This window comes from Arachis stenosperma, chromosome 4, assembly GCF_014773155.1.
Source record: "Arachis stenosperma cultivar V10309 chromosome 4, arast.V10309.gnm1.PFL2, whole genome shotgun sequence".
Lineage (NCBI taxonomy): Eukaryota > Viridiplantae > Streptophyta > Magnoliopsida > Fabales > Fabaceae > Arachis > Arachis stenosperma.
Window position 1 is genome coordinate 67196003 of NC_080380.1, and position 13425 is coordinate 67209427.

Consider the following 13425-nt stretch of genomic DNA (forward strand, 5'->3'; position numbering starts at 1 on the left):
GGCACCTAAGACCGGAGAAACCTCTAGAAAGAGGAAAGGGAAGATAAAAGCCTCCACCTCCGAGTCATGGGAGATGGAGAGATTCATCTCAAAGGTCCATCAAGACCACTTCTATGAAGTTGTGGCCAAGAAGAAGGTGATCCCCGAGGTCCCTTTCATGCTAAAAAAATGAGTATCCGGAGATCCGACATGGGATCCAAAGAAGAGGTTGGGAAGTTCTGACCAACCCCATTCAACAAGTCAGAATCTTAACGGTTCAAGAGTTCTACGCCAATACATGGATCACTAGGAACCATGATCAAAGTATGAACCTGAATCCAAAGAACTATCTTACAATGGTTCGGAGGAAATGCTTAGATTTCAATCCGAAAAATGTAAGGTTGGCGTTCAACTTGCCTATGATGCAAGAATATACACGCCCCTACACTAGAAGGGTCAACTTTGATCAAAGGTTGGACCAAGTCCTCATGGACATATGTGTGGAAGGAGCTCAATGGAAAAGAGACTCAAAAGGCAAGCCGGTTCAATTGAGAAGACTGGACCTTAAGCCTGTGGCTATAGGATGGTTGGAGTTCATCCAATGCTCCATCATCCCCACTAGCAACCGATCCGAAGTTATTGTGGATCGGGCCATCATGATCCATAGCATCATGATTGGAGAGGAAGTAGAAGGTCATGAAGTTATCTCTCTAGAACTCTACAAAGTAGCCGAAAAACCCTCCACCTTGGCAAGGCTAGTTTTCCTCATCTCGTTTGCCATCTATGCTACTCAACTGGAGTTGTCATAGAAGGAGACATCTTCATTGAAGAGGACAAGCCCATCACTAAGAAGAGGATGGAGCAAACAAGAGAGGCTATTCATAGATCTCAAGAGACGCATGAGGAAGCTCATCATCAAGAAATCCCTGAGATGCCTCAAGGGATGCATTTTCCTCCAAACAACTATTGGGAACAACTCAACACTTCTCTAGAAGACTTGAGTTACAACATGAACCAATTAAAGGTGGAACACCAAGAGCACTCCATCATTCTCAAAGAAATTAGAGAAGATCAAGAATCTATGAGGGAGGAGCAACAAAGCCAAGGAAGAGACATAGAGGAGCTCAAGGACATCATTGGTCCTTCAAGAAGAAGGCGCCACCATCACTAAGGTGGACTTATTCCTTAACTTCCTTGTTTTTATCTCTCTGTTTTTCGATTTTATGCTATATGTTTGTCTATGTTTTGAGTCTTTACTACATGATCATTAGTATTTAGTAACTATGTCTTAAGGCTATGAATAATTCCATGAATCCTTCACCTTTCTTAAATAAAAAATTGTTTTTAATACAAAAGAACAAGAAGTACATGAGTTTCGAATCATCCTTGAAATTAGTTGAATTATATTGATGTGGTGGCAATACTTTTTGTTTTCTGAATGAATGCTTGAACAGTGCATATTTTTTATCTTGTTGTTTATGAATGTTAAAATTGTTGGCTCTTGAAAGATATATGAACAAAGAGAAATGTTATTGATAATCTGAAAAATCATAAAATTGATTCTTAAAGCAAGAAAAAGCAGTGAAAAAAGCAAAAGCTTGCAAAAAAAAAAAGAAGAGAAAGAAAGAAAAAAGAAAAAGCAAGCAGAAAAAGCCAATAGCCCTTAAAACCAAAAGGCAAGGGTAAAAAAGATCCAAGGCTTTGAGCATCAATGGATAGGAGGGCCCAAGGAAATAAAATCCAGGCCTAAGCGGCTAAATCAAGCTATCTCTAACCATGTGCTTGTGGCATGCAGGTCCAAGTGAAAAGCTTGAGACTAAGTGGTTAAAGTCGTGATTCAAAGTAAAAAGAGTGTGCTTAAGAGCTCTGGACACCCCTAACTGGGGACTTTAGCAAAGATTAGTCACAATCTAAAAAGGTTCATCCAGTCATGTGTCTATGGCATTTATGTATCTGGTGGTAATACTGGAAAACAAAGTGCTTAAGGCCACGGCCAAGACTCATAAAAGTAGCTGTGTTCAAGAATCAACATACTTAACTAGGAGAATCAATAACACTATCTGAAACTCTGAGTTCCTATAGATGCCAATTATTCTGAACTTCAAAGGAAAAAGTGAGATGCCAAAACTGTTCAGAGGCAAAAAGCTACAAGTCCCGCTCATCTAATTAGAACTAATATTCATTGATGTTTTGGATTTATAGTATATTCTCTTCTTTTTATCCTATTTGATTTTCAGTTGCTTGGGGACAAGCAACAATTTAAGTTTGGTGTTGTGATGAGCGGATAATTTATACGCCTTTTGGCATTGTTTTTAGGTAGTTTTTAGTAGAATCTAGCTACTTTTAGGGATGTTTTCATTAGTTTTTATGCAAAATTCACATTTCTGGACTTTACTATGAGTTTGTGTGTTTTTCTGTGATTTCAGGTATTTTCTGGCTGAAATTGAGAGACCTGAGCAAAAATCTGATAGGAGGCCGACAAAGGACTGCTGATGCTGTTGGATTCTGACCTCCCTGCACTCGAAATTGATTTTCTGGAGCTACAAAACTCCACGCGCTCTAAATGGCGTTGGAAATTAGACATTTAGAGATTTCCAGCAATATATGATAGTACATATACTTTATTCGAGTTTAGACGACGCAAACTGGCGTTCAACGCCAGTTCCATGCTGCATTCTGGAGTAAAACGCCAGAAACACATCACAAACCAGAGTTAAACGCCAAAAACATGCTACAACTTGGCGTTTAACTCCAAAAGAATCCTCTACACTTGTAAAGCTCATGCTCAGCCCAAGCACACACCAAAGTGGGCCCTGGAAGTAGATTTCTGCACTTAGACTTATTTTTGTAAACCCTAGTAGCTAGTCTAGTATAAATAGGACTTTTTACTATTGTATTTGAATCTTTGGACGTTTAGTTCTTAGACCATGGGGGCTGGCCATTCGGCCACGCCTGGACCATCACTTATGTGTTTTCAACGGTGGAGTTTCTACACACCATAGATTAGGGTGTGGAGCTCTGCTGTACCTCGAGTTTTAATGCAATTACTACTATCTTTTATTCAATTCGGCTTATTCTTATTCTAAGATATTCGTTGCACTTCAACCTGATGAATGTGATGATCTGTGACACTCATCATCATTCTCACCTATGAACGCGTGACTGACAACCACTTCCGTTCTACCTTAGAATGAACGAATATCTCTTGGATTCCTTAATCAGAATCTTCTTGGTTTAAGCTAGAATTATTGGCGGCCATTCTTGAGAATCGGGAAAGTCTAAACCTTGTCTGTGGTATTCCGAGTAGGATTCAGGGATTGAATGACTGTGACGAGCTTCATACTCGTGATTGTTGGGTGTGGTGACAGACGCAAAAGAATCAATGAATTCTATTCCAACATGATCGAGAACTGACAGATGATTAGCCGTGCTGTGACAGAGCATTTGGACCATTTTTACTTAGAGGATGGGATGTAGCCATTGACAACGGTGATGCCCTACATACAGCTTGCCATGGAAAGGAGTAAGAATGATTGGATGAAAGCAGTAGGAAAGCAGAGATTCAGAAGGAACATAGTATCTTCATGCACTTATCTGAAACTTCCACCAATGAATTACATAAGTATATCTATCTCTATTTTATGCTTTATTTATTATTATTTTTGAAAACCATTATAACCATTTGAATCCGCCTAACTAAGATCTACAAGATGACCATAGCTTGCTTCATACCAACAATCTCCGTGGGATCGACCTTTACTCACGTAAGGTTTATTACTTGGACGACCCAGTGCACTTGCTGGTTAGTTGTGTGAAGTTGTGAAGAAAGTGAGTGAACTATAGAAGTGTACACCAAGTTTTTGGAGCCATTGCTAAGAATTGTTTGAGTTATGAAAAGAGTAAATCACAATTTTGCCTATCAGTCCCGCTTGCTCTGGGTCAATGTCTGAGATGTGCTGGTGCATGAAATTGTTATCACTAGGCATGGCTCCAAAAACTTGGTGCACAATACCATGATTCACATGTCTCTTCACAACTTCGCACAGCTGACCAGCAAGTGCACTGGGTCGTCCAAGTAATACCTTACGTGAGTAAGGGTCGATCCCACGGAGATTGTTGGTTTGAAGCAAGCTATGGTCATCTTGTAAATCTCAGTCAGGCATATTCAAATGGTTATGGGATTTTGATAATTAAAAGATAAATAAACATAAAATAAAGATAGAGATACTTATGTAATTCATTGGTGGAAATTTCAGATAAGCGTATGGAGATGCGTTATTCCTTCTGAATCTCTGTTTTCCTATTGTCTTCATTCAATCATTCATACTCCTTTCCATGGCAAGCTGTATGTTCGGGATCACCGTTGTCAATGGCTACCTCCCGTCCTCTCAGTGAAAATGGTCCTCTACGGTTTCTGTACAGCTAATCAACTGTCGGATTTCTCGTCTCGGATGAAAAATACCAGGCACAATTACCGCATGGCTAATCAGCTGTCAGTTCTCAATCGTGTCAGAACAAGATCCAATGATCCTTTTGCGTCTGTCACTACACCCCACAGTTGCGAGTTTGAAGCTCGTCACAGTCATCCCTTCCCAGATCCTACTCGGAATACCATGATAAACCCCAACTTTGTGGTTTATCTTGTGCTTAATTTGGGGGTTTTTGTCAATATTTCTCGCACTTATTCACAAAAAATGCATGGTTTTGTGTTCACTTCCTAATATTGCTTCATGATGGAAAACATGCTTATTTTGCCTTAGAATTGCTATATCTTGATCCTCTTTATTGCCATTTGATTCCGTGATGTATTTGTTGAGTGATTTCAGAATTAATAGGGTAAGAATGGCCTAGAAGAGAGAAAGAAAGCATGCACAAGAGGAAGGAACATGAAGATTTGGATTTTGGGAACTTCAGCACCGACGTGCACGTGCACTTCACGCGCACGCGTGGATGAGAATAGCTGGAAGTGGCACGCAAGGATGGACGCAACCTCGCAAGCCAGAGAATTCCAACCGACGTGCACGCGCACTTAGAGCACACGCGTGGATCACAAAAGCAATCGGCCCGCACGCACGTATTGCGCACACGCGCGGGAAGCTGCACGTGACCTCATTAAAGAAAATCGTGTCTGGTGATTTCTGAGGCTCATTAGGCCCAATTTCAAGCTGTTTCTGCATGGAAAAAGGCCCAAGGATGCTAGGGAGATGGGGGGATCAATCATTTTTACACTAAGACACATTTTCTAGTTTTTGGGTTCTTTGTTCTTCTAGAGAGAGAAACCCTTGTTCTTCTCTAGATCTAGCTTTAATTTGATCTTCCCTTGTTGAATTCTGAATTGGATCTTGTTAATTACTAGTTTTGATTATCTAATTTGAATCTCTTAGTATAATTTTGCTTAGATCTTGTGTTAGTTTTATGGATTCTTGTCAATTATTACTTTATACCCATTGCATGAATGTCGTGAATCTTGGTTCGTTGATGTTACATTGATGATTTCTATGATTAATTGTGTTGTTTGAGTGATTGTATGTTGATACTTGTTAGTGGGTATTTGTTAATTTCAATCCAATTGCAATTTGAACATGTCTTTTGTTAATGCCTACCATTTGCTTGATGAATTGTTTACCTTGATTATGGAGTAGTTCTTTTTACTCTTGGCTTAGGCCAAGGGAATTAGGTAAACTTGAGTCATTGGATCTAATGGATTTGATGATTTGGGAACTCTTAGTGGTTAATTTGATAGCAATTGACACTAGCCTACTACTAGGTTAATTAATAGTGAGGTTAGACCTTATGGGTGGATGTTGACCAAACTATTTAACATACTTCAAGTATAGAAGTAGACTTAATGAGTTTGGTTCCTCATAATTGTCAAGATATGGTTATTAGACAAGGATAGTGACCCCAATTCCCATGTCTAGCCAAGAGTTGCTTTTATCATTCTTAATTGAAGACGCAAAAATCTTGATTGCTTTGCCTTGATTATAGTTATTGTTTAGTTGAGAGTAGAATTGTATTGAATGTTGTCTTCTTAGTTTGGAATTGCTCACATCTTGCTTAGTTATTTGAATTATTTCCTTGCACTTTAAGATTACTTGTTTGCTAAGATTCCTAGTTTAATTCCTTGCCCATGACTTACAACCCCGGATTCTTAACCAACGTTGAAGCATATGTTTGCCCATTCCTTGTGAGACGACCCAAGGTTTGAATACTTTGGTTATTTTATTGGGGTTGAACTTATGACAACCAATTCCTTTCTAAATTTGATCCTCGAGGATTGTTGTTGGTAGAGCTATACTTGCAACGCAACTTTATTGAGAAATTCTCTTCCGACATAGTCCACGAGCGCTCATCAAATTTTTGGCGCCGTTGTCGGGGAGTTGCAATGGTGTTATGTTATTGGCTATTGTGAATATTGTGAATATGTTTGCCTTTTGCTTATTTGTCAGTTTTTGTTAGCTTTAGGACTTTGTTGCTTATTTTTGTTAGCTTTTGCTTTTATTTGTTACTATGAATTCTCACCCTCACTATGGTTGTGAGTTTAGCTCAAATTATGTTGTAGGAAATGGGAGCTACAATGACAATATGCATCAAGGATGGAACAATCAAGGGCGGGAGGAGCCTCAAGGGATTGATCAACCTTCTTGGCAACAACAACCTCCAGATTCTTATGGGTATAACTCTCATCCTAATGCATATCAATCTAATGGATGTGGTGACCCTTATTGTGATTGTCAAAAACTACCACCATATGCCTATGAACCACTCCTCAATATAATTTTGCACCACCTTACTCACAAGCCCCTTTTCACCAAACACCTCTATATGACCCCAACCCATATTCACCATACCAACCACCTTATGAGCCATATGAACCATATGAAGAACCACCCCAATTCCACCACCATTACCCTCAAGAACCACCACCTCCATATTATCACCAAGATGAATCACCTCCCATGTATGATAACTTTCAACCACATAATGAATTTCCCTTTCCACCACAAAACCTCCATGGAAGAACACCCATATCCATCCATCCAAAAGCCAATGGATCATCTCAAGAAAGCAATGGATCGACTTCAAGAAATAATCCGTCAAAAGGAGCAAGAGGAAGCCCAAAAGAATTATGAAGCTATCGAGGCTAACCTTGCCAAAATTAAAGCCAACTTGGACTCATGGGACTCATGCAACAAGCAAAGTATCTCCACGGATGAATGTGAGAAATCAACCGAAGAAAGGAGCAATTGTTTGTTGGTATAGAACTATACTTGCAACGAGAATTCATTCATTTTGTGTGAAAATCTATACCGACACGACAATTTTTTTAAATTATACCACGGACAAGGTTTAGACTTTTCGGATCTCAGGATTGTTGCCAAATGTTTCTAGCATATACCACGAAGATTCTAATCTCGGATTCAGATGCCCCCATTGTCAGAGGGGAAACAATGTGAATCGTTGATTAGAGATCCAAGAGATATGCATTCAAGCTTGTTTTCATGTAGAACGGAAGTGTTTGTCAGGCACGCGTTCATAAGTGAGAATGATGATGAGTGTCAGTTGATCATCACATTCATCATGTTCTTGTGTGCAAATGAATATCTTAGAATAAGAATAAGCTTGAATTGAATTGAAGAATAATAGTACTTTGCATTAACACTCGAGGAATAGCAGAGCTCCACACTTTAATCTATGGTGTGTAGAAACTCCACCGTTGAAAATACATAAGTGATGAAGGTCCAGGAATGGCCGTATGGCCAGCCTCCAAATCTAAGGAAAAATGTCCAAAGATGATCTAAGGATAATCCAAAGATCTAAATACAATAGTAAAAGGTCCTATTTATACTAGACTAGTTACTAGGGTTTACAAAAATAAGAAAATGATGCAAAAATCCACTTCCGGGCCCACTTGGTGTGTGCTTGGGCTGAGCATTGAAGCTTTCATGTGTAGAGACTTCCTTGGAGTTAAACGCCAGCTTTTATGCTAGTTTGGGCGTTTAACTCCAGATTTTATCCTGTTTCTCGCGTTTAACGCCAGGATAGGGCAGGAAGTTGGCGTTTAAACGCCAATTTGCATCGTCAAAACTCGGACAAAGTATGAACTATTATATATTGCTGGAAAGCCCAGGATGTCTACTTTCCAACGCAATTGAGAGCGCGCCACCTGGGCTTCTGTAGCTCTAAAAATTCCATTTCATGTGCAGGGAGATCAAAATTCAACATCATTTGCAGTCCTTTTTCAGCCTCTGAATCAGATTTTTGCTCAGGTCCCTCAATTTCAGCCAGAAAATACCTGAAATCACAGAAAAACCACAAACTCATAGTAATGTCCAGAAATGTGAATTTTGCTTAAAAACTAATAAAAATATACTAAAAAGTAGCTAGATCCTACTAAAAACTACCTAAAAACAATGCCAAAAAGCGTATAAATTATTCGCTCATCACAACACCAAACTTAAATTGTTACTTGTCCCCAAGCAACTGAAAACAAAATAGGATAAAAAGAGGAGAATATACAATGAATCTCACAATATCAATGAAACTTAGTCCCAATTAGATGAGCGGGGCTAGTAGCTTTTTGCTTCTGAACAGTTTTGGCATCTCACTTTATCCTTTGAAATTCAGAATGATTGGCATCTATAGGAACTCAGAATTTTAGATAGTGTTATTGATTCTCCTAGTTTAGTATGTTGATTCTTGAACACAGCTACCTTATGAGTCTTGGCTGTGACCCTAAGCATTTTGTTTTCCAGTATTACCACCGGATACATAAATGCCACAGACACATAACTGGGTGAACCTTTTCAGATTGTGACTCAGCTTTGCTAGAGTCCGCAGTTAGAGCTGTCCAGAGTTTTTAAGCACACTCTTTTTTTTTTGGATCACGACTTTAACCACTCAGTCTCAAGCTTTTCACTTGGACCTTCATGCCACAAGCACATGGTTAGGAACAGCTTGATTTAGCCGCTTAGGCTAGGATTTTAGTCCCTTAGGCCATCCTATCCATTAATGCTCAAAGTCTTGGATTCCTTTTTACCCTTGCCTTTTGGTTTAAAGGGCTATTGGCTTTTTCTGCTTGCTTTTTCTTTTTTTTCTTTCTTTTTCTTTTTCACCATTTTTTTCGCTACTTTTTCTTTTTCACTGCTTTTTCTTGCTTCAAGAATCAATTTCATGATTTTTCATATTATCAATAACATTTCTCTTTGTTCATTAATCTTTCAAGAGCCAACAATTTTAACATTCATAAACTTCACTATAAAAAATATGCACTGTTCAAGCATTCATTCAGAAAACAAAAAGTATTGCCACCACATCAAAATAATTAAACTAATTTCAAGATAAAATTTGAAATCCAAGTACTTCTTGTACTTTTGTAATTAGGCACATTTTTTATTTAAGAGAGGTGAAGGATTCATGGAATTATTCATAGCTTTAAGGCATAGACACTAGACACTAATGATCATGTAATGAAGACACAAACATAGATAACACATAAAGCATAAAATCGAAAAATAGAAAAATAAGAACAAGAAAATTAAACAACGGGTCCACCTTAGTAATGGCGGCTAGTTCTTCCACTTGAAGATCCAATGGAATGCATGAGCTCCTCTATGTCTCTTCCTTGCCTTTGTTGCTCCTCCCTCATAGCTCTTTGATCTTCTCTAATCTCATGGAGAATGATGGAGTGCTCTTGGTGCTCCACCCTTAGTTGGTCCATGTTGTAACTCAAGCCTTCCAAAGAGGTGTTGAGTTGCCCCCAATAGTTGTGTAGAGGAAAATGCATCCCTTGAGGCATCTCAGAGATTTCTTGATGAGGAATTTCCTCATGCTCTTGTTGAGGTCCATGAGTGGGCTCTCTTGTTTGCTCCATCCTTTTCTTAGTGATGGGCTTCTCCTCTTCAATGAGGATGTCTCCTTCTATGTCAATCCCAGCCGAATTGCATTGGTGACAAATGAGATGAGGAAAGGCGAACCTTGCTAAAGTGGAGGACTTGTCAGCCACCTTGTAGAGTTCTAGAGGTATGATCTCATGAACATCCACTTCCTCCCCAATCATGATACTATGGATCATGATGGCCCGATCCACAGTTACTTTGGATTGGTTGCTACTAGGAATGATGGAGCGTTGGATGAACTCCAACCATCTTCTAGCCACAGGCTTAAGGTTCGGTCTTCTCAATTGAACTGGCTTGCCTCTTGAGTCTCTTTTCCATTGAGCTCCTTCCACACATATGTCCATGAGGACTTGGTCCAACCTTTGATCAAAGTTGACCCTTCTAGTGTAGGGGCGTATATTTTCTTGCATCATTGGCAAACTGAATGCCAACCTTACATTTTCCGAACTGAAATCTAAGTATTTTCCCCGAACCATTGTAAGCCAATTCTTTGGATTCGGGTTCATACTTTGATCATGGTTCCTAGTGATCCATGCATTGGCATAGAACTTTTGAACCATTAAGATTCTGACTTGTTGAATGGGGTTAGCGAGAACTTCCCAACCTCTTCTTCGGATCTCATGTTGGATCTCAGGATACTCATTCTTTTTGAGCATGAAAGGAACCTCAGGGATCACTTTCTTCTTGGCCATAACTTTATAGAAGTGGTCTTGATGGACCTTTGACATGAATCTTTCCATCTCCCATGACTCAGAGGTGGAAGCTTTTGCCTTCCCTTTCCTCTTTCTAGAGGTTTCTCCAGCCTTAGGTGCCATAAATGGTTATAGAAAAACAAAAAGTAATGCTTTTACCACACCAAACTGAAAAGGTTTGCTCATCCTCGAGCAAAAGAAGAAGGAAAGAAGGGGAAGAAGAAGAAAATGGAGGAGATGGAGGGTGGAATGTGTTTCGGCCAAGGAGTAGAAGTAGTGTTGGTGATGTGTGAAATTGAAGGAGTGAAGAGGGGTATTTATAGGGAAAGAGAGGGAGAGTGGCCGAATGGAATTGGGTGGGTTTGGGAGGGAAACATGTTTGGATTTGAAAAGTGAGGTAGGTGGGGTTTTGGGGAAGAGGGATGGAGGTGATTGGTGAAGAGAATATAGGGAAGAGGATAGGATTTGATAGGTGAGTGGTGTTTTGGGTAGAGTGTTATAGAGATGTGTTAGGGAGAGAGAGAGAGGTGGGGTAGGTGGGGATCCTGTGGGGTCTACAGATCCTAAAGGGTCAAGGACTTCTCATCCCTACTCCATTTAGGCATGCAAAATGCCCTTAGAGTGCAATTATGGCGTTTAACGCCAGATTGCTACCTATTTCTTGCGTTAAACGCCAGCTTTTATACATTTCCTGGCATTTAACACCAAGATGTAGCCTGTTTCTGGCGTTAAACGCCAGTCTGGTGCTTCTTTCTGGCGTTAAACGCCAGTCTGGTGCCCATTTCTGGTGTTAAATGCCTAGAATGGTGCTAGACTGGGTGTTTAACGCCCATCCTGCTACCCTTACTGGCGTTTAAATGCCAGTAAGTTTTTCCTCCAGGGTGTGCTATTTCTAATGTTGTTTTTGAATTTGTTTTGATTTTTGCAGTTGTTTTTGTGACTCCACAAGATCATCAACCTAAAGAAAACATGAAATAATAATGGAAAATGGAAATTTAACATAGATAAATAAAAATTGGGTTGCCTCCCAATAAGTACTTCTTTAATGTCAATAGCTAGACAGTGGGCTCTCATGGAGCTTCACAGATAATCAGAGCATGGTTGGGGCCTCTCAACACCAAACTTAGAGTTTGGTTATGGCCTCTCAACACCAAACTTAGAGTTTGGTTGTGGCCTCCCAACACCAAACTTAGAGTTTGAATGTGGGGGCTTTGTTTGACTTTGTATTGAGAGAACCTTTTCATGTTTCATCTCCATGTGTATAGAAGGAGAACCTTGAGTCTTGAATACAAGGTAGTCTTCATTCAATTGAAGGACCAACTCTCCTCTGTCAACATCAATCACAGCTTTTGCTGTGGCTAGGAAAGGTCTGCCAAGGATGATGGATTTATCCTCATCATTCCCAGTGTCTAGGATTATGAAATCAGCAGGGGTGTAAAGGCTTTCAACCTTCACTAGTACGTCCTCTACTAGTCCATAAGCCTGTTTTATTGATTTGTCTGCAATCTCTAGTGAGATTCTTGTAGCTTGTACCTCAAAGATTCCTAGTTTCTCCATTACAGAGAGTGGCATGAGGTTAATACCAGACCCTAGGTCACACAGAGCCTTCTCAAAGGTCATGGTGCCTATGGTACAGGATATTAGGAATTTACCAGGATCCTGTTTCTTGTGAGGTAAAGTTTGCTGAACCCAGGTATTCAGTTTATTAATGAGCAATGGAGGTTCATCCTCCAAAGTCTCATTACCAAATAGATTGGCATTCAGCTTCACGATTGCTCCTAACTACTGGGCAACTTTCCCTTCAACAATGTCGTCATCTTCTTCAGAAAATGAATAGTTATCAGAGCTCATGAATGGTAAAAAGATGTTCAAAGGAATCTCTATGGTCTCTGTATGATCCTCAGATTCATTTGGTTCCTCATTGGGGTACTCCTTAATGGCCAGTGGATGTTCCCTGAGGTCTTCCTCACTGGGAATCACTACCTTTTTACTCTTTCTAGGTTTGGCCATGTTGGTCACAGTTATGGCCTTGCACTCTCGTTTGGGATTCTCTTCTGTATTTCTTGGGAGAGTTCTAGGAGGAGTTTTAGTAACCCTTTTACTCAGCTGACCCACTTGTGCCTCCAAGTTTTTGATGGAGGACTGATGAGCGGATATTTTATACGCTTTTTGGGGGTAATTTCATGTAGATTTTAGTATGTTTTAATTAGTTTTTAAGAGAATATTATTAGTTTTTAAGCAAAAATCATATTTCTGGACTTTACTATGAGTCTGTGTATTTTTCTATGATTTCAGGAATTTTCTGGCTGAAATTGAGGGAGCTGAGCGAAAATCTGACTTAGGCTGAAAAAGGACTGCTGATGCTGTTGGATCCTGACCTCCCTGCACTCGAAATGGATTTTCTGGAGCTACAGGAGTTCAATTGGCGCGCTCTCAACGTCGTTGGAAAGTAGACATCCAGGGCTTTCCAGCAATATATAATAGTTCATACTTTGCGCGAAGATAGACGACATAACTTGGCGTTGAACGCCAAGTACATGCTGCTGTCTGGAGTTAAACGCCAGAAAAACGTCATGATCCGGAGTTGAACGCCCAAAACACGTCATAACTTGGAGTTCAACTCCAAGAAAAGCCTCTACTCGTGGATAACTTTAATCTCAGCCCCAGCACACACCAAGTGGGCCCCAGAAGTGGATTTCTGCACCAATTATCTTAGTTTACTCATATTTTGTAAACCTAGGTTACTAGTTTATTATTTAAACAACTTTTAGAGAATTATTTTGTACCTCATGATATTTTTCAGATCTGAATTACATACTTTTTGACGGCATGAGTCTCTAAACTCCATTGTTGGG